Source organism: Jaculus jaculus, chromosome 3 (assembly GCF_020740685.1).
Source record: "Jaculus jaculus isolate mJacJac1 chromosome 3, mJacJac1.mat.Y.cur, whole genome shotgun sequence".
NCBI lineage: Eukaryota > Metazoa > Chordata > Mammalia > Rodentia > Dipodidae > Jaculus > Jaculus jaculus.
This window is the reverse complement of record NC_059104.1, coordinates 141,093,773-141,114,857: the sequence shown is the minus strand read 5'-3', so window position 1 is coordinate 141,114,857 and position 21,085 is coordinate 141,093,773. Positions and strand designations below refer to the sequence as shown.

The following is a 21,085-nucleotide window of genomic DNA, read 5'->3' as shown; positions in this document are numbered from 1 at the left end:
TGTACCAGGGCCTGCTGTAAATAGACTCCAGATGTATGTACCACTTTGTACATCTGGCTTTTCATGGGTAGTGGGGAATCAAACTCAGGGTGTTGGCCTTGGCAGGCAAGTGCCTTAATCACTAAGCAGTCTCTCCAGCCCCTGTTTCCAGGTTTGTGAAGCCTTATTTGAAGAATTGGAAAATATGCACACATAAAGTAAAGTAGCAAGAAAGTATATAAAGAAAAAAAAAAAATGAGCGTCTTAGCTTGAACGCTCTGCTGAGCAGTGAGCAGGCCACCTGAGGGAGAAAGTACGACAGCACCCTGGGTTATTGCTTAGGGCTCATTTTAAGGAGTCCATGAAAAGAAGGGGCCAGTTACCAAGGGGGTATTGTCTGGATGATTCTCTATTTTAGTTTGATCTGGTTATATAACCTGTTGCTCTACTGTGATTGTCCTTTCCTGTTGATGGCAAGGTATGCATATTCATAACATAGCAAATAGGTGATTCTCCCTAAAAGTTCACTTAGAGGACAGTTTGCCTCCTGTCTCTCAATCCTAAATAGATCAAAGAACATCTTTGAATAGACACTGACCACAAAAGGAGTGTTGCTAAAGATTTCTAAAGGAGGAGAAAACTTATTCCATTGTATAGAGCATGGATATATGTAGTTCCATGCAGGTGAAGATCTCAGATTGGCAATAGGTAAATTGCTAGGAAAATGATATGTTTATTGCTGAGATATTTCATATACTTGGCTGCCTCATCAGCATGCCATAGGTCCCTAAAATTTTATACAATGCCACTTAGACATTAGCAGTTTTAAAGTGCTCACCTCTTCCTTCGTTGGTCAACTATATTTTGCAAGATGCATTAACTAAGCAGTGTAAAGAGATAGTCATGCTCAATAAAGTAGGTATGGTGGGTGAAACGTCTCCCTTAAGCTCATGTGTCTTGAGTATTTGCATCCCACCTGGTGACAATCTGTGAAAGTTGCACTGTCTTTGAGAGGTGGAGCTTTGATAGAAGATGTGTGTCACTGAGGGCAAATCTTGGGGTTTATTAGTCCAACTCCACTGGGTATAGCTCAGTTCAATCAGAACAGTCCCTTCCCACTGATGGTAGAAGGGACCTAGGCTTCCTGTTAAAGTCCAATTAGGCTTTTCATGCCACAGTGAAATGTCCCTAGCAGATTTTAAGCCAAAGTAAATCTTGTATTGCAACAAAGTGCTTCTGGTCAAATGTTTTGTCCCAGCAACAAGAAGGTAACTGAAAAAACAATTGTGATCTCAGCTCATTCAAGGAATGAAATTGCAATCCTTTACAAAATTATGGAGGAGTGGGAGAGAAAAAGAAAACCCTTGATATCTGCTCTGATGTTAGACAGCATTATGGAAACAAAGCAAGTGACCATCTTGGCTTTTGTTCCTTCAATAACCTTGCTAATCCAGTGATGGGTAGTGTATATCTGCATAGCTGTGGTGTGTTTGTGTGAAGGGTTGAGCTGTCTCTATCAGTGCAGTGGGTATATGAATGGAGAGAAAGGAAGACAATCAGTCCCATGACCTCAAAACCTAATAAAAGAACACATAGTTCTATTAAAATGCTTGTCCCCAAATGCTTTTAGTAACTTTACTCATAATAGCCCGCAACTGGGAACAGCCAGGTGTCAATCATTAGAAAGGACAGACCCACTGTGACACAGTCATACAATAGACTATCATTCATCAAAAAAGGGACATAATGAGGATTGAAAAAAATCAGCTTCACATAAGAGAGGATAAATGTGTTGCCCTATTTATTCAAAGTTCCAGAATAAGCAAAACTGAATTGCAAATGAAAATAAATATATCACAAATGAGATGTGTGCCAAACACTGGCAAGGGGGAGCTGGCTATAACACCCATAAGCCTGCCTCCAACAATACATTCCCTCCAGGAGGCGATAATTCCCTAATCTCCATCAGCTGGGAACCTAGCATTCAGAACACATAGGTTTATGGGGGACACTTGAATCAAACCACCATAGGTATATATGAAGGATATGTATGTAGCAATATCTGAGCTTACTTGGAGAAGAGCCAAAAATGGAAGAGATTAGTAAAGGACAGAAGATAGTTGAATAGGCATAAAATGGAATGTGTATAGAATTTAGGTGGTTATATCAGTCAGGGAGGATTTTTAGAGAAACAAAACTGATGGATGAACATGTATTACAAAGAGGATTCATTAGGTTATCTTATAGGATACATGCTGGGCAGTCCAATAATAGCTATCTGAGGCTGGAGAGTCTGAGCACCCAGCAGCTACTCAGCCCATGAGGCTGGATGCCTCAGCAGTCCCAGTGTGGCACTGAAATTGGGGAGGATTCCCATAGAGCTGCTGGTCTTCAGTTCACGTTGAAAGGCCAATGAAGCTCAATTCCAACATCTGTGAAAGATAGCAGCAATAGGGTAGGTGCATGTATCGATGAGGAATATGACCAGCCAGGGAAAGGGCATGCTTCTCCCTTGAAACTTCTTTGTATATAGCTTACCATCAAGGGGGCCATTCACTAGAGGTCTTTATCTCTCCAGAAAGCTTTCTTAGAAATGCCATTGGGAACCTACCCTAGCATGAGATTCATGAAGTTAATGTTTTGGGTAGAGGAGATGGCTCAGAGTGCTTGCAAGAGAAGCATGAGGATCTGAGTACTCATTTAAAAAATGAACTGGTCCTGTAGAAACCTATATCCTTGAATGTAGACTAAAAGATCTAACCCTCAACAGGAGTATGGGGGAAATAACTGAAAGAAAGGGCTCTGGAGAGGGTAGAATGAAGCCTAACCTTAAAACAATTGTTTGGCTCTGGCCTGTAACTCACAGTACCAGTAATTGGTTGCTACCCACAATGAGTTGTAGATTGGATAGACATATCAGGTCCCCAAAACAAGACAGGTTTTTGTCAAAGCATTTGATTACCCTCCTGAAGTAAAAGGTAAGACCCTATTGCTGAAGAAACCATATGCTGCTGGCTCAGAACACTGAGAGACCTGGCTGGAATCAGGAAGAGAGCCAGTCCCCAGACAGCCCATCTAGTGCTGGAAAGTGCTACATGAGATACTGGGGGAAGTGGCCAACAAAGATGTGAGCAACCAGGGTTCCAAGCTACTCAGAAGCAAACACACTGTCAAGATGTGCACACCTGTGTAATGGTGGCATACATCCTGAACCAATAGATTTCTGATTGGCTAAGAGATCCTCTCAGTGGAAAAGGAACCCATGTCTGGAGCTGAGAACCAGGTCAGAATGCCATGGAGACAAATATTGTGCTCTTCAATGTCAAGCTCCCACTAGTCTTTGGTTAAAAGAGGGGTTACATCCATCAAATTTTCCCTAAATTAATATCGCTTGTCCAATTTAACCTATACTGACTTCACTCTCCACTGGGGAAGCTGTTTTCCTTTTTCAGAAGGTAGTGAATCCTGAGGAAACAAACTATGCCTTGCCCTTCAGCCAAGGCCCAGCTGAAACCATAGAGGAAGTGGGTAGATGAGCAAGAGTGCTTCTTCCATGGTGAGGCTGAAATCAGCACCAGGGTGAAGGAGACAGGCACTTTGGATACTCAACACATTCTAAAGTAGAGATCCAAAGGCTCCTAAGAGCTCATTACTGAAGTAAACATACCCACCAACACTCAGGGAAATTTGCAGAAGAGGAGGCAGAAAGATTGTAAGAGCCACAGGTTGGGATGTCATACCCACAGACATTGCCTCCCCAATACCTGGTGTCACAATGCCTAGTCCCTAGCCCCATGGAGAACACCAGCAACCCCACTGAGGAGGGCTCCCAGTGGAATGGGGGCAGGAATGAGGGAAAGGATGGTACCAACACATGATGTATCCATATTAAGTATGTCCATAATAAATGACATGTTGGCATGCTGATGTGTGCCTGTAGTTCCATTGCTGAGGAGAAGAGAGACAGGGAATCCCTGGGGCTCACAAGCTTCCCAGTCTAGCTGAATCTCTAGGTTCATTGAGACCCTGTCTAAATATGTAAGGTGGAGAATGACTGAAGAAGACACCAATGTGAATTCTGAAGTCTACATATGCATGAATGAACACACACACACACACACACACACACACATACGCACACACATATACAGGTAAAAAAAGATTCAAGTTTTGAATTTTTTTCACATTATGATACATTAAACAGTAAAAATGATCAATAAAAACTTGAATAATAGCTCCATGAAAATACATGCATAAGTAGGAAACAGAACTCATCAGAAAGGGAAATTTGCATGTCTAATTTTGTTCATGAAACCGATGGCTATGTAGTGCTAGAGTTGGGATGGACAAGAACACAGTCAGTCATAAGCAGCTTGGATCAATAAGAACTACTCTTCCAAGGACAGGCATAGAGAACCTTTGATGACATACTTGCACCTTTGCTCCTTCTAACAAGGGTACTTGGATTATGAATCATGTCTTTGATTGTTTTCCAGTTACCTGGGGAGAAAAAGCTGGTCAGAAACTTCTCTAGCTCCCTTTCTACACTATTGTGGGTCATATTATTTTTAAAAAATACAATGACATCTTGTTCAAGTGACTTGAGGAAGATATTAGCACAGTTTTCGTACCTCTTAAAGAAAATGAGCAACAATGTTGTGACCTACACGTTTTTCTTGGTGTCACTGAGAACTAGAAATTTTCCTGGCTGATATTTAAAGGACTGGCAGGAAAGAAGTTACTGAGCTTCATGAGAAGTCTTAAATATCAACACCACTTGTGGAAAGATACTTTGAGTCATGAGGCAAAGGCTCATAAAATGTAAATGCTAGAACCATAAAGGCTTCCTCTTAATGGAAGCTGACTGTTTCTCCTAATGAGATTGTTTGAGATGCTGTGGCTTTGCTTCTGCCTGGAACTGGATCAACTCTGTGAACCAACAGAGATGATGTCATGGAAATGACACCCTGACTAAATGTGGATGACATTATAAGAATCTGGGGGCTGACCCTCTTCTCAGAACTGCAAGATATTCAATATCATCAAATTGAAAGCAATCATAGTAATACAGTGAAAATACTAAGAATGTTTGGTGTGGTCAAATCTTTCTGTGAAATTGCCTGGAAAATGATACTGTAAATTGTTGAAGACTTAAGTTATGAACTCAGATCTCTTCACTCTGAATACACTTCTTTGTAATTTGTACAAAATTTTGAGGAAGTATCTTTTGTCCCTGAAGAATAAATGTCATACAGGTCACTATATACTGTTTGATATCAAATCTAGAATTAAACACCCCAGAACATAAAATTGACAATCTATCACTTTTAGTCAAAATTTACTATGCAATGAAGCCAGAAAAAAAGAATCATAACAATGGAAAAATAAAGCAATTAAGCTAAATCCAGAAATAAAATGATAGGGGCTGAAGAGATGGCTTAGCAGTTAAGGTGCTTGCCTGCAAAGCCAAAGTACCTCAGTTTGATTCCTCAGTACCCATGCAAGCCGGATGCACAAGGTGGCACATGCATTTGAAGTTAGTTTGCAGTGGCTGGAAGCCCTAGTAAGCCCCCCTTCTTCTTTCCCCCTCTCAAATAAATAAAATAAAATATTTAAAAAATGATAGGATTAGTAGACAAGGAGGATAAAACAGGACTATCAATATACTGCTGGCTCTCACCAAAGCAGAGGAAACTATTAGAATGAGGAGCAAGAAGATATAAAATATGCAGATCAAATTTCTAAAAATAAAAATACACTATCTGAGATGAATATCCTATAGCACTAATGGCAGATATGCAAAGAAAAAAAATGAATTGAAGCGATTCCATGGAAACAGGAACTGTTCATAATGAAATGCAAAGAAAAGTTTAAGGAAAATAAAAAGAAAGAAGACTCATGAATAAGTAATGAGACAATGCTCACTAGGCTGATACATCTGTACCTGGCATCAAATCAAGGACAGAGAAGGACTGAAAGAAATAATGGTTGGAATATTGCTCATCAGACCCAGAGTGTTGGAAATGATTAACTCACGGATTCAAGATGCTCAGCAAGCCTTAAGCAGGTAATTATCCATCAGACATTTATTGTATTACCTGTCATTGTAACATGATAACAGTCACAATGTTGGCTTTCACTGATCTCATCCAGGTGGTCACAGCATAGATGAGAGTCCCTCCCTGTGCCTTTTCAATGAACTATTGACTTATAGCTAATGAGTATAATATGACAGAAGTGATGAGATATCATTTCAAGATTAGGTAATAATATGATGCCTTCTCCCTCCCTCTCTTTCCCTCTCTCCACAAAAGATAGAACTGTCCTTTGTAGAGGTCCATGTAGCAAGGTACTGAGTTCTGCCACCAACCATGTGCATGAGTTATAAGTCTCGAAGCTGATGCTTTGGTTCTGGCTGAACACTGAGATGACTATAACCCACTGGTATAGCTCACCTGCAAGCTCAGGAGAAACCTCGAGTCAGAGGTACTCTAGATTCCTGTCCCACAGAAACTCTGAGATGATAAATGCGTGTTATTTCAAATTACTTACTGACTTTGAGAGTGATTTGTTACACAAAAATAGATAATCACCAAGTGTGTATATGTATAATGTTTTAAGAAAGAACTTGTATTCTACAAACTCTAGTAATGAGTGAGTATTCTAAAAATATTTGTGAAACAAATGAATGTTATAGAGGTACTCCAAATCACTATTTTTATGAAGACAGAAACAGTCTGTCTTTGAGGCCTTTTGAGGTTAGAAAAGGTTATATTGCTATACGGTTCTTGAAAACAGAGGATTTATTTGTGGTTGAGAAACGAGGGGAATTCCTTCTGGGAGGAGATAAGACTTAGTTTTAGTTTGGTTAATCTGTGTACATTTCTGTTTAGATTTCTTTCCTGAAACTAAGAGAATAATAGAATGTGGTGTTTGAGCTGGACGTGATGGCACACACCTTTAATCCCAGCACTTGGGAGACGGAGGTAGGAGGATCTCTGTGAGATTGAGGCCACCCTGAGCCTACATAGTAAATTCCAGGACAGCCTGGGGTAGAATGAGACTCTATCTCGAAAAAAAAAAAAACCACAAAAAACAAAACAAACAAACAAAAAGGTATGTGGTGTTCAAAGAGGTATGAGAAAACAGGAAGAAAGGTGAAATGAAGACAGTCTTTTTCTTTAACCCACAGAGATAATAAAAACTTCTTTCTTGGGGCCTCCTGTTAGGTCTAGTGTGTAAAACAAAATAGTTATCACAAATAATTCCTTTTAATATTTACTCTTCTTTGTAACAATACGCATATTCTCCTATTTCAGTTGAATTTATAGAGATGAGCTAGTGGGTTTTCATAAACCTAGAGAATGATATAGTACAATGGGAGCCTACAAATCCCTTCATTAGCAGAGGAGCAATGCATTTCATAGAGCAGCCATGACAGCCATACCTTGAGGGAGGTGTGACTCCAAAGAAGGAAAAATCTATTTTCTTGTCTGACATATTACAGCTACACACAGTATGAACCTTGATTATATCAGGTCTATTTCCATCACCACTGACATAATCAGGCCATTCCTGTTGACTTATTTGTCTATTTTATTTATCTTTACACTTCCTGATCCTCTAGTCCTGATGGCCAACAGTTTTACCTCACCAACTTAAATCCTAGTTTCTTCCCCTCCCACCACTGTTCATTAATCATTGATTATTTCAATTTTAACTTCTGCCGTTTTGACATCCAGTTACACTTTCACAGTGCTGCTCATTCTGCCCTCAGCATCACATGCCTGTGGAAGTTTCCAGCCCACAGAGGATACAGTCCCTGCTGAGCACACCTTGCTAAAAGAGACAATTCACAGCTACATGGAAAAGGAGCAGCTAATAGTCTATAAGCATTTTAAAAGTGCACTCCATCTCTGCTTCTCCCTCTCACAGACATATCCTTTAACAGAATCCCATTTCAGCAATACACTAAAACAGAGTGAAATAAAATGATGTCGTGATCTGGTAGATTCTCAAAAGCAGTGATTAGCAGACTGAGGGGGAATAGCTAAGTTGGTAAAATGCCTGTCATGCAAGCAAGAGGACCCGAGTTTGTGTCCCTAGCACCCAGGTGAAATGCTGGATTGGGCAGCAAGCATTTGCAACCCCAGTTCTAGGACAACAGGCACAGGAAGCTGCCTAGAGCTAGATGGCTAGCTTGTTTAGCCACAACAGTGAATTCCAGGGTCAGTGAGAGACCTCTTCTCAAGAAATGGTGGTGAGCTATGGAAGAAAGCCTTGGACATAGAATTTTGGCTTTCACATGCAGAAATATACATGTCCAGGAGCCTGTATACATGTGTGCCTACACATATACGTGCTCATACCACACACACAAATTTATACACATATACACGTTGTAAAGTAAAACAAAAGTGGTCAGTTTTAATTATTGGACATGATAGTTTGAAAGCCACGCAACACTGTACATACAAGACCTAACAGGAATCCAGCATTACTTTGGCTGCATGAGCATGCACTTGGATTCCTTTCTTATTTTGTGGTTTTCAGTAGCATATTTTTGCAGTGAATGTGTATGGGTGATGCAAATTCAGTTTGATATGTAAGGCTGGGATTTTCAAAAGAGAGGTAGGGAAGTGGAACATTTTGCAAGGTCATTAGGTAGGGCTGAGTTTCAATACAGCCATCAGGGATACAGATAGGTAACAACCTGCATAGAGGATGAATAGGGGACAAAGTTTACTAGAAAATTCAAAAGGACAAAAGTAGACATGTGGAAATTGGCTGAGAAAATCTCTTCCCTTTGATTTATCAAGTATATTGCATGTGTGGTTGAATAGTTCCTTTTTTTAATGCCATTTGAACAAGAAATTCAAAGTAAGCAAGTGTAATTTTTTTTTTTTTTTTTTTGGTTTTTCAAGGTAGGGTTTCACTCTAGCCCTGGCTGACCTGGAATTCACTATGGAGTCTCAGGGGGCCCTCGAACTCATGGTGATCTTCCCACCTCTGCCTCCCAAGTGCTGAGATTAAAGGCATGCACCACCACACCTGGCCCAAATGTAATTTTTTTTTTAAAAAATTGTTTTTTATTTATTTATTTGAGAGCAACAGACAGAGAGAGAAGAGGCAGATAGATAGAAAGAGAATGGGCATGCCAGGGCCTCTAGCCACTGCAAAGGACCTTCAGATGTGTGCGCCCCTTGTGCATCTGGATAACATGGGTCCTGGGGAATCGAGCCTTGAACCTGGGTCCTTAGACTTGACAGGCAAGCGCTTAACCACTAAGCTATCTCTCCAGCCCACAAATGTAATTTTTAACAGTGTACTTTCTACAGATTTTGTAACTTCCTTCATTTAAGTGTTTCCAGATAAGGAAAATGTTGGGTGCCTATATGATGGCTAATTTTGTCAGTCGTATCAGATTGAAAGATGCCAAAGAGATTCGTAAACATTTCTAGGTATGTTGGTGAGGGATTTTCAAGAGACAATTGACAAGTGAAGCAGAAACTAAGTGGAAAGACCTAAATGTAGACTGTGCCTTCATGTAAACTGGGATGGGGGGTAGGAAGCAGAAAACCAGCTAGTATAGGCATATTATCTTTCTCTCTCTCTCTCTCTCTCTCTCTCTCTCTCTCTCTCTCTCTCTCCTTCCTGGCCACCAAGAAGAAAGATGCTGTTTCCCACCATGCCCTCCTGCCATATGGAATGGGATATCTGGAAAGTGTGAGACTAAATAAATCTTTCCTCTTTTGGACTGTTTTTCTCAGGTATTTGGAAATATGAAGAAAGTCAGTCTGAACTAGTCTATGTTATTGGGGATGAAGAAATTAATTTAGCTTTAGGGTAACATTTCTCACTATTTCATCCTCTATTTCAGGCCCAGATTGTCTCAAGAAGTAACAACAATAGTCATCGTAAATATGTACCAAAAAATTCTATAAGCAGGTCATTTTAGACCAAGCTACCCTGGAAATATTGTTATTATGTACTTAATAAGATCCAAACTGCATTTTCTTCCCAGGTAGTAATTAAAGGCTAGATGAGCTAAACTTATGCAAATTACATGTTCCATACAGTCATATAGTCACAAAGATAGTGTCTCCAGTTGTAAGTCTAGTTCCAATTTCTATGTATTCATATTTGAATTTTCTGATTAACTAAATAAACAAGTGTGGAAATATTGTTAGACAGGTCTGGCTTCATTTCTTGCATTGATCTTCACCTGAGTTGATCTGTTATCTGTGTCTATGTACACAGCTGTGTGAGCTAGTTTTTATACAGGTAGACCCTTACTATAGCATCTAGGATTACCTGAATTCTCTATTTCTGCTAATTTGCTTTTGGATTTTCCACCTTGTCTTTGACACTTCCTTTGGACACTAGCTTCTCAGCCTCTGCAAGTTTCCCTATCAGGGTTGCCTCCTTTTCATGTGCTAAGTGCTCATTTGTTTACACGTCTTTCCTCCCAGCCGAGCTCTAGGTCTTGGGAGTGAAGAAACATGTTATTTGTCCTGTGTTCATAGCGTTGGTCATAGAGCTTGATGCACTTTTGCTTCACTATCATTACACCCAAACCAGTCACCTGACTTCTGGTCATATGCTGAGATTTAGCAAAATGTGAATTATCTGATTAGCTTTACGTAGACATGCGCTATCTTCATTGTGACAGTCTCTGCCTTTCCACGTGTGATCACAGTCAAGCACTTATTTCACCAGCTGCTGGCACCTATTTGTGGTCCTGGTTGTAGCTGCTGAGCATATGTTGGTGATATGAATGAATATGTCCATGATTTCATAACTTATCACACAGAAAACTGATTACTATCTTCATAATCCAACCCCAAAATTTTAGTTTTGTCTCAGACTCAGGGTAATATAGGTAAATGCAGATAGTGTCACTGTACCAACATACAAATAAACATTTTTGCACATATGTCAGTAGTGGGAAACTCTGAAGAATCTAGAGGTGCTGTTAGAAAGATGTGTTAGTTACTTTACTAATTGCTGTGGCCAAATACATGAAATGACATAGCTTAAGAAAAGAAAGGGTATATTCTGGCTTTCAGTTTCAGGGGACACAGTCCAAGATGGCGGGGAAGGCATGGAAGTAGAAGAAGGAGACCAGCTTATCATATTGTATCACAGTCAGAAAGCGGGGAGTAAGTAAAAGCTGGGTCTTAACTATAAAACCTCAAGACTTGCTTCTCCTCAATTCAATGGCCCACTTCCTCCTGAAAAATTCCACTTCTTAAGTGGTCTTCAACTTTCCCAAATAGCATTATTAGTTTGAGACCAAGTGTTCAAACACATGAGCCTATGAGGGACACATTACAAGTAAATCACAAGAGGAAAATAAATTCATTTTTGTTATTTGTAGAACCCGTAGGAAATAAACCAACTGCTATGAGGAAACCTAAAATTTATTTTCTTGAGATAAGTGACATCTGTTTGGCTCTTCTTAAAATAGGCATCGCAGCTGGGCATGGTGGCACACGCCTTTACTCCCAGCGCTCGGGAGGCAGAGGTGGGAGGATCGCCGTGAGTTTGAGGCCACCCTGAGACTCCATAGTGAGTTCCAGGTCAGCCTGGGCTAGAGTGAGACCCTACCTTGAAAAACAAAGCAAAACAAACAAACAAAAAAAAAGAAAATAGGCATTGCAGTTCTAAAACAGTGTCCCTGGCTACCAGTCCAAATGCAAAGCCAACACCCCATTTCTTTAGGTGGATTCACTAGATGCCCTCACTATTACCAGGACAGTGAAATTCAGGTGGGGCCACAGCTATGCTTTATAGTATGGACTTATCTTCTGATGTGGAGAAAGGTCTAAACAGTTAGCTGGTTAGGTGAGATTTGTGCCATAAACATGAAACTATTGGTATTGGAGTGACCTAAGTAAGGCTAAACTTGATCTAAAAAAAACCAAACTTTTGTTCTGCTTCATCCATCTAATCAATGGATATTAATTCTTTTAAGATATACCTTTTGTGCTTTAAATGATTTTAACATTATTTTCTTTTGTTTTTCGAGGAAGGGTCTCACTCTAGCCCAGGCTGACTGGAACTCATTATGGAGTCTCAAGGTAGCCTCGAACTCACGGCGATCCTCCTACCTCTGTCTCCCAAGCGCTGGGATTAAAGGCATTCGCCATCACACCCGGCTTTTTTTTTTTTAAATTTTAACATTTTTAAAGCAATAACTACCATATTTATGTTTATCTTGCAAAAAAATCCTTATCCTGTGAAAGTACAACAGCCATAGAAGTCTGACTTGGAACAACTTATAATTTATGAATATCTTTAGATAATCAACTCGTCTTAAGCACATATCTAGGTGCTTGAAATATTCTGCCACATAGACTTACAATTAAGGAAACTGAATGCTGTTGTATGTTTTTGAAGAAAGATTTTATAATAATACTTCTGATAAATAAGAAAATGAGACTCAATTCCTGTTAGGGATACTCCTGTATTAATAAAAATTGAAGCCTGTAAGAAAAAAAAAAAAACACAAAACAGATCACATAACGAATAAGTACCAGAGTTAGGTCTAAAGTGAGCCACTAAATATGGTCTCGACACCTGCCACTATAAAAAAGAGATGAAATAATAGGAGAAAATCTTGAGTAAATAGAAGAACGAAGCCTGTTGGCACTTGCAATGCCATGTAACAAAGTGCACATTCTTTCTTATATTGTACAATAAACATCTCTCACTTGAATAATAACTTTTGTCAACCATTATATTTATTTCTAGATCTGCATCCCACTGTATCTAAATTTACATGCTTGCACCTCAATTGCTTGTCTCTTTCTGTTATTGCAGGAAACCCTGTTGAGCCTAGATATCAGAGGCTTGAACTGAGAAAACTTTCTCTTGGGCATTAAAGGTACTTGTGCCCAAGATTAGTCTTCAGCTTTCCATTGAACATTGACTGGATTGACAACGTGATCAGCTCTGTTAGGTGACCAAAGAGGTCCTCTGGGCAGAGAAGAGTAAGACTCTAGCTCCTGGGATTACAGAAAGGGATTGGCTCATTTAATGAAGGTAGCCCTAATTCTCCCATCCCACATTCTGGGTGGCTCCCAATTGTAACTTGTCCAGTTTAGACAGCTCTGGCTCCTTCAAACAAGCTTGATAACATTACTAAGATACCTCCCCTGCAGTGTTTCCCAGGCTCATTGCATGGCTAGGGTGTAGATGTAGTTAGGTAGTTCAGGGGAGAGGTGACAGAGAAGGAGTACATGTGCCCTGCACAGCATGCACCTGCACTGAACATTTAAAGGAACTGTTCTGTGATTGTCATGTGGCCAAACATCCACTGCCTAAACTGTGAAAGTGAATGTGCCTGGATGTGGGAAATCTTCACTTCAGCAGTTGCACTGACCACAAGGCTATTTCTTGAGAGGACAAAAGTCTTGTTGCTACCATGAATTATGAAATCCAGATAGAGCAGAGTATTATAGACTGAGGAGGTTTTATCTTTTTTTTTTTTAAGTATCACTTATGAGATCATTGGCCAGTGCCCCTAATGTAAGACTTGTTTCATAACCTGTTTAAATTAAGAAATTCAATATAACAGCAGCATATTAAAGATTCATCAGCCACATACTCGGGTCCAGCTGCAGTTTAAAATACTATTGTGTGTGGTTAAGTGCAAGCACAGCAGTGTTAATAGGAGGCAAGTAACATGATTGGGCAGTTACAAGACAAAGTCAACATCAGAAACATGTCCCCTTCCACCCCAGGAAGCTGGACGGATGAGTATATTGTGGTGAGAGAGGAGAGATATCACCTTAGACATCTTTCTTTAGTTGTTTCACTTTCCATAGCACATAATTATTGCAAAAGGCCCAGTGTCATTTTCTGCTTGCGGTCAGACTTGCAGGGACCACAGAACAGGAACTTCACTGGAGCAGGAGGAGTTAGTAGTAAAAAGCTTCTTGTGTGGGTTCATTTGTTTTATTTGTAAGCTTTACCGCTTTGTTCTCTTCTTTCTTTTATATTCTATTCTCAATGCTTACCACTGCTCTCTAGGAGGGGAGGTGACCTTCAGCACAGTGGAAAAGCCCAGGTTTATCGTGGGCATCAGCTACTGGGACTCTTGACCATAACTCTTAGTTTATGGGTCTGAGGCTGCCTCTTCATTTTAAACCTGCGATATTATGAACTTTCTCACAGGCTTGCGAAAGCTCAAGGCAACAGAGGGTTATACGCCAAGCATCCAGACAGGCAGTTAGCTTGCTCAGTGACAGCTAGGGTGATAGTCTGATTCCATGAAGGCACAGATACTTTCTACCCCTCCCTCCTACAGCCTTCTCCTTGCAAGAGCATTAGATGCCACTTTTCTCCTTTTGGACGCCCCTCCACTTCCCACCTCAGTGCGTGCTGTCATTTGATATTTATTGAGTGACTACAGTGGACCAGAGCACTATCATTTCTTAGAATCTCTAGCCAAATGTAAAATTTGACTTATTTCAGGGAACCCGGAAATTCCGTGCTAGGTGAGCTTGGTCCTTTACATAATTAGTTGTTCAGGCAGGATTTGATTTGAGGTTCCTCGGACTCCCCAGCCAGCTCTAAATCATTCATTACACCAATTAAACTCCTGTCAGGTTACAGTCCTCTCCTCCGAGCAGCCTGAGTTCCTGGGCTGCGTTACAACAGATTTAACCTGTTTCTCTAAGTCTTGTATGAAGTTTCAAAACTGCAGCCTCCTAGAGGGCGAGTCCCTGACACCCCAAGACCTGGTATTCATGTCCCCTCCTAAGCTATCCACCCACCAGCACAGGGCGGCTGAATATCCGCAGGCTCAAGAAAATGGAAGGGCAGCGGGACCTACAAAGCCCAGGCAGTGACATAGCAAATTACAGTGAGATTACAGCAGGGAGGAGGTGGGAGACAGAGTCCTTGGAGCAGCACTCAAGACACCAGGGCCACCCTCATCTTTGTAGATGACAGCCAAGGCCCAGCGGATCTGGCTGTCCAGCTTCCACCCAACATCGTGCCCACGTGTGACACAGGCTTCACTAGTTTCCTGGCTGTCCTTTATGGCTTTTAGGAAGCTACGGGGAGCACAGTAAACTCTGGGCATTCAGACACGACAAGTTTGACTTTCACGACACACCTTCTTCTCCCGGTGAGCCAGCCCACACCGATGATGACCCAAGTCACCGCCCTCCCGGGGCCAGCCAGCGCCCCGCTCGCCCACTCGTCTTCCGGCGACACCTGGCAGAGCCACCGGCAGCTGCGGCCGCGCTCGGGTCGGAGGCGGCTCGAAGGTGACGCGCGGCGGCCTCCTCCCCTTTAAGGCGGGGCTCGCGGGGAAGGGGTGGGAGCGAGGAAGTCCCGGGGCTCGGGGCGCCGCGCCCGCCCCGCCGCGACCTCCTCCTCCTCCTCCTCCGCGAGCGGCGAAGGGGCGCGCGCTGCCCGCGCTCTGCGGCCCCGGGGACAGGTGAGTGGCGCCTGGGTCACCTGCAGCCTGGCAGGCCGGGGTCGCTGGGTGGCTGCCTGCTCTCTCCTGGGGCTGGGCGTGGGTTCTCCACCCGAGTGGGGAGCTTGGGACCTGGAGGGTCCGGGATTGTTCCTGGGGAAGTCTTGGGAGCGGCTGCTGCTGGCTCCGAGGTCAGAGAAGTGTCGGAAGTGGTCCAGCAGTAGCCAGCCAGTGTGGGGTGCCGGAAAACGCACGTGGGGAGAGAAAGAAAGTCGGTCCCCGGAGGGTTTGGGGATTTTTAAAGGCCGTAATATGCAAATTTTCCTTGGGAGCAGTGGAGCTTGTCACCCCCCCCTCCTCTTACCAGGGCCCGGGTCTCTGCAGAGGTCCGTCCTTCGCTAGGGTGAGCCCTGGTTCGCTCTTTGGAGGAGATGCGAGACTCACCTGTGGTTCTGCGCGCTGACATTTGCTCGGTTACAGGGCGGCAGATGTGGTGTTCAGGTTACAGTGTCTCAGTCACACTGAGCAAACAAAATGATGTGGCGACGAAGTTGACAGAAGATCCGTTCTACGGTTACTTTCCTCGCACACTTGTTAAAATTGTTCCCTGATGGCTTTCAGGAAGACTGGATTTCCACAGGACGGATTTTCTCCGTTCTGCACGGACTCGTAGCCAGTGTCCGAGCCCCAATCCCGCCTGGATGCTGTCCTGTGTATATTCTGTAAGCTTCAATAACCTGGGCGTCTAAAGTGCCGTAAAGTTTCTTCGTGAAGCCTGGGACTTTTGAATGCAGGTTGCTTGGTACGTAGAGAACTCGGTCACCGTTGATTGAGGGGCGTCTGTGGGTGATGACTTCCATTAGCAGGTATGCCTTGCTTGACTCAGCAGAGGCGCAATTAAACAAATACTGTGTAATACATCTGCTAAGCAGCGCAGGCCTCTGCCAATACAGGCTAAAGGGCTGGTTGTCATCACAGATTATGAGACAAAGGGGGAGGGGGTTTGGAGAACGTATTTCCCCACAGGCTAGTGCTGAGATGAGCCCAGTGGCCCATTGTGCTTTGTTTGCCTCAGCACGGGCCCCACTTTATTCACAGGTAAAGAACATAATGCGGAGTGTCTGTTAATCTCCTGATCAGCTGTCCTAGGTGACAAGCATGATCTCAGTTGTCCTTAAATAAAGTTAAGAATCCTCCCTGTGCCACTTACCTTGTGGCATGGAATGCACATAGTAGGACAGACAGCAGTATAGTAATTTGTACAAGGAAGTGGTTGACCTGGAAATGGAATATGGAAACGTTTGAGTGCGATTTTGGTATTTCATGCTGCTGGGTGATAAGATAGTATAAATCTGGAAGATTTACTGCAAATTAGAATTCAAAATTATATTCATAAAATTTGCCTCCTGGGGTTACAGTAGGTTGGCATGAATACAGAAAGCTTTGTTTTCATTGTCATTGTCACATTAAACTATGACCTACGTGAGACTAGTGGAAGAATAGCTGCTTTTTTATAATAAATATATTTTATTTATTTGAGAGAGAGAAAGAGGAAGAGAGAGAGAGAGAGAGAAAGGGAGAAGGAGAGGGAGAGGAAGAGAGAGGAGGGAATGGAAACTCCAGATGCATGCACCCCCTTTGTGTATCTGGCTTACATGGGTCCTGGAGAATCAAACTGGGATCCTTTGGCTTGCAGGCAAATGCCTTACCCACTAAGCCATCTCTCCAACCACAATAGCTGCTTTTTTAAAAGTTAAGTTTATTATGTATCCTTTTTAGTAAAGTTTTAAGGGTCTAATATACCTAAGTGGGCCCAATTACTTAAACTTTTTATGCATTCTTTATGTTGAAGGAAGAGCTAATTTTCAGGTTATTCACATGTTTCAACATATTTAAGCTTGACTTTTTTCCATAGGTGGGAGGCAAGTAGAAGTTTTTTTTTAAATTAATTAATTTATTTATTTATTTATTTGAGAGTGACAGACACAGAGAGAAAGACAGATAGAGGGAGAGAGAGAGAGAATGGCTGCGCCAGGGCTTCCAGCCTCTGCAAACGAACTCCAGACGCGTGCGCCCCCTTGTGCATCTGGCTAACGTGGGACCTGGGGAACTGAGCCTCAAACCGGGGTCCTTAGGCTTCACAGGTGAGCGGTTAACCGCTAAGCCATCTTTCCAGCCCCAAGTAGAAGATTTTTGTTACCTAGAAAGGACTTGAGTTTGTATATGAATCTGTACTCATATATATATATATAAAATCCCAATATATATTTAAGAAGCTATATGTATTTTTACTTCAACTCATCTCAAGAAGAATAGCACAATGGGCAGAGTTGTCCAGGAATTCTGAAGTCCCTAATTTGAATTTTGAGTATAAGATCTATACCAGTTCAAGTGATAACTTCTCATAGTGCTTATACATCAGAAGCGATTCCCAAATTAAGGTAATTACTTATACTCTGTAGAATGAGAGTTAAACTTGTGCTTGGAATTTAACATATTTCCTATCAAGGAAAACACTTGCTTTATGAAAACTTCCTCTGAACTTGCTGATAACTACACACAAAGATTTAAATCACATTTGAAATTATTTTGAGATGTAGCCAGTTAATTGATGGAAAGCGGCTTTTGCTTGTGTGGGAGAAGCAGGTAGGATATTACGTCTGCATCACACTTAGCACCTGGATGCAGATCCATCTCTATTTGGCAGTGACATTAGCAAGATAGCTTGAGCTCCTGTTCATGAACATTGAAAATCTGTAGGAGGTGATTGTAGATCTATGTTGGATTTGGTGGGGGATGTTTTTGATGAATTGAAGAAAGTTCCAGCAAAACAGTAAGGTCAATGAGCAAATTGTCTTTGGAGTTCGAAGCAAGGGTGGATGAAGATTTTGTGTATCTTGAAAGGAAAACAATTTGGGGACCCTCTTTAAGAAAATAAATTCAAACTTGGCTATAAAAATGAATGTTTATTTAAAATGAAGAAAAAAATAAGAACTTGCGCAAAATCCCTCTTTTTCAGCTGCAATCTTATTGGGTAATTCATCAGAGGTGTTTACAGAGTGATGCTTCCTGTTTGTAGCCAGGCTTCCTCTCTCTTGAGAATACTTAGCATCTACCAGCTGCTTCTACCAGTGGGGGTTTGTGCTGGTGAGAAACCAAAGGCTGAAGGCCCAGGAGCTGCAATGATGGACAGGCAACTTTGTGGCTGGAGGCAAAGGACTGATGGAACCTTGATTAGAAAAGAGTGTTGAGGGGGTTTCAGAGACCCCTGTGCACTTAGGTCTGGCCAATAGTTCAAATCTAATCTCAAAAGCTTTCCATGCATCTTTGGTTACTGATTCTCCCAACTTCCGATCAAATTCCTTGAGGGCCTTCTATGCCTCAAATCCAGTGAGCGAAGGGGCTCATTACTAGGAGCTATAAATCCTGAAGTGGATTTCAGGATGCAGTGTTATCATTGCCTGTATTGAGGTGTCATGGCAGCCCGTGTGTGGCTTCTGACAAATGAGTTTGGAGGTGATAGTGGAGTTACTGAGATGAGGTCCAGGAAGGACATTCTGAGTGGACTGAGAGCCATAGGAAGCCGTGGAGGTTGGGAAGTACTTGCTGTCCTCACTGATGCAGTGATATCCCTTAAGTCAGTGGTTCTATTCTTTCCAGAGCAGTAGCACCTACACATTTGAGACTGGCCCATTAGATTAGATATACATGTTTTCAGGTCCCAGTCCCCTTGCATAAGCAGCTCTGCATCTGGCACACAGCATTCTCTATTCTGAGTCTGCCAGATGACCCTGGGGCATAGTAGTGTCTGAAAATCATTGTTTGGAGACTTCAAGTGGTAAGGTAGGGCATCTCTTGTGCAGATCAGATGAGATAATACTAATGCTAATATATTAATATTGTAATGCAGATTGAGAAGCCTCCAACCTGAAAATCTGAAATTTAAAAGACTCCAAAATCTGAAACCTTTGAGTATCAACATGATTTTTCAAAAGGAAGGGTGTTAGTGGAATGGGTAAATAGGATAAAAGAGGGTAATTGCAAGATCACAATAAATTATATACATGTATGAGGATGTTTCAAATGACAAAAATAAATTAAAATTGAAGTCTGTCCCCCCCCAAAAAGATGAAATATTCACACTTGAAAACTATAACATTACTTTCAGGCTATGTAACAATGAAAAATAAATAAATATACTTAGACTTGGGCCCCATCCCTAAGATATCTCACTGTATATATACAAATATTGCAAAAAATATAAAATAATGAAATCTCACTCTCTTCTGGTCCCAAACATTTTGGAGAAATGATAGTTACCATGCATAATTTGAACTACTTTTTAAAATATGTATCTTGTACTCATGTTTGTAACATACATTGTGTTAAAAATAATACCTCTTTTACTTATATAAGTCCAACCACAAGATGAGGCAGAGCTCTTATCACCTTGGTTTAAAACTGAGAAAACTGTAAAAAGAGCATGAAAGGGACTGTGTATGGTCACACAAAATGTGGAAATTGGAAAGTGGCTCAGTATAGGCAGTCTGGTTCCTGAACCTTGCTTCTTTTCCCACATGGGGAAGTTTTCATGCAGTGTTCTGGAAGTTAGGCAGGAAACTGCTTGGGCTGTACATACTTAACCTGCCATATCATGACTACTGTAGGTTCACAATATTTCCTTTAGGGGCAGAGTCTCATATTAGAGAAGAGGAATGCCAGTATTATCCATTCCCATTTCAAACTGCCAAAGTTTAAGTGTTAGTTACTTTTCATATTGTGAGGTTAGAAAGATTTATTTTGGCCCATGGTTTGAGGGTATAGTCTACCATGGCAGAGAAGATAGGATGATGGGGGAGGCATATCTGCAGGAGCATGAAGCACCTGGTTACATCACATCAATGGTTAGGAAGCAGAGTTCTGAAGGAATTGGGATGGGCTACTATAAAGTCTGCTCTCAAGCAACCTTTATTCCTTCAGCTAGACTCTATCTCCTAAATATTATACAACCTCACCAAACAACACCACTAGCTGGGGCCCAAGTGTTTAAGTACATGAACCTATGATGAAATTCCACACTCAAATCATAACATGAGTCACTACACATAGTTGCATATATATGACCATGTAACCTGGAAGAGTCTCTTCTTGAAGCCATATTATTGGTCTGTGTGGATTTCTGCAATAGGGGTCAGGTGGGTGATTGAGGAAGGCAGCTTTCTACAGGAATAGTGAGATTTGATCTGGTCATTGGCTGCGGATGAAAGTCAGAGTCTTGCGCATAGTAGGCAACTTCACTACCACTGATCTCTACCTCTAGCTAGGACATTACACTCTTCTAGATCAAACCCTCTCTCTAGACTGTAGATGATTTGACAGTAGAGTGCTGTTTATCCACACTGTGTGGGAAGACACCCAGAAGAGCCGGGCCTTGTGTTTTCACAACTGTTGGCTTTTGTTGTATTTTCCTGACAACATAATTCTGTGCATTTATTCAAAATAGCACTATAATATTAGATTGCTTAAGTAAGAATACATAGCTGTGGTTGTATGTGGGGTGTGTAGAATAATGTTTGTCCATAAGTGTGAACTTTAGGTTACTGTCTTCACTTTTCCTCCAGCTACAAACATTAATTCGAGTTGATGGTGGGGAGTGATATTGATGCAGGATTT

The 21,085-nt window shown here is 41.6% G+C and overlaps 1 protein-coding gene across 2 annotated transcripts in view; it reads left to right on the top strand.

Annotated features, from left to right (window-relative positions):
- The first annotated feature begins 15,389 nt into the window (after positions 1-15,389).
- The window catches only part of Mctp2 (multiple C2 and transmembrane domain containing 2), a 248,963-nt gene continuing 243,267 nt past the window's right edge, over positions 15,390-21,085 (top strand). For both annotated transcript variants that reach the window (XM_004658162.2, XM_045146215.1), the window contains exon 1: positions 15,390-15,433. The gene's annotated coding sequence lies outside the window, so the exon portion shown is untranslated. The remainder of the gene's footprint in view (positions 15,434-21,085) is intronic.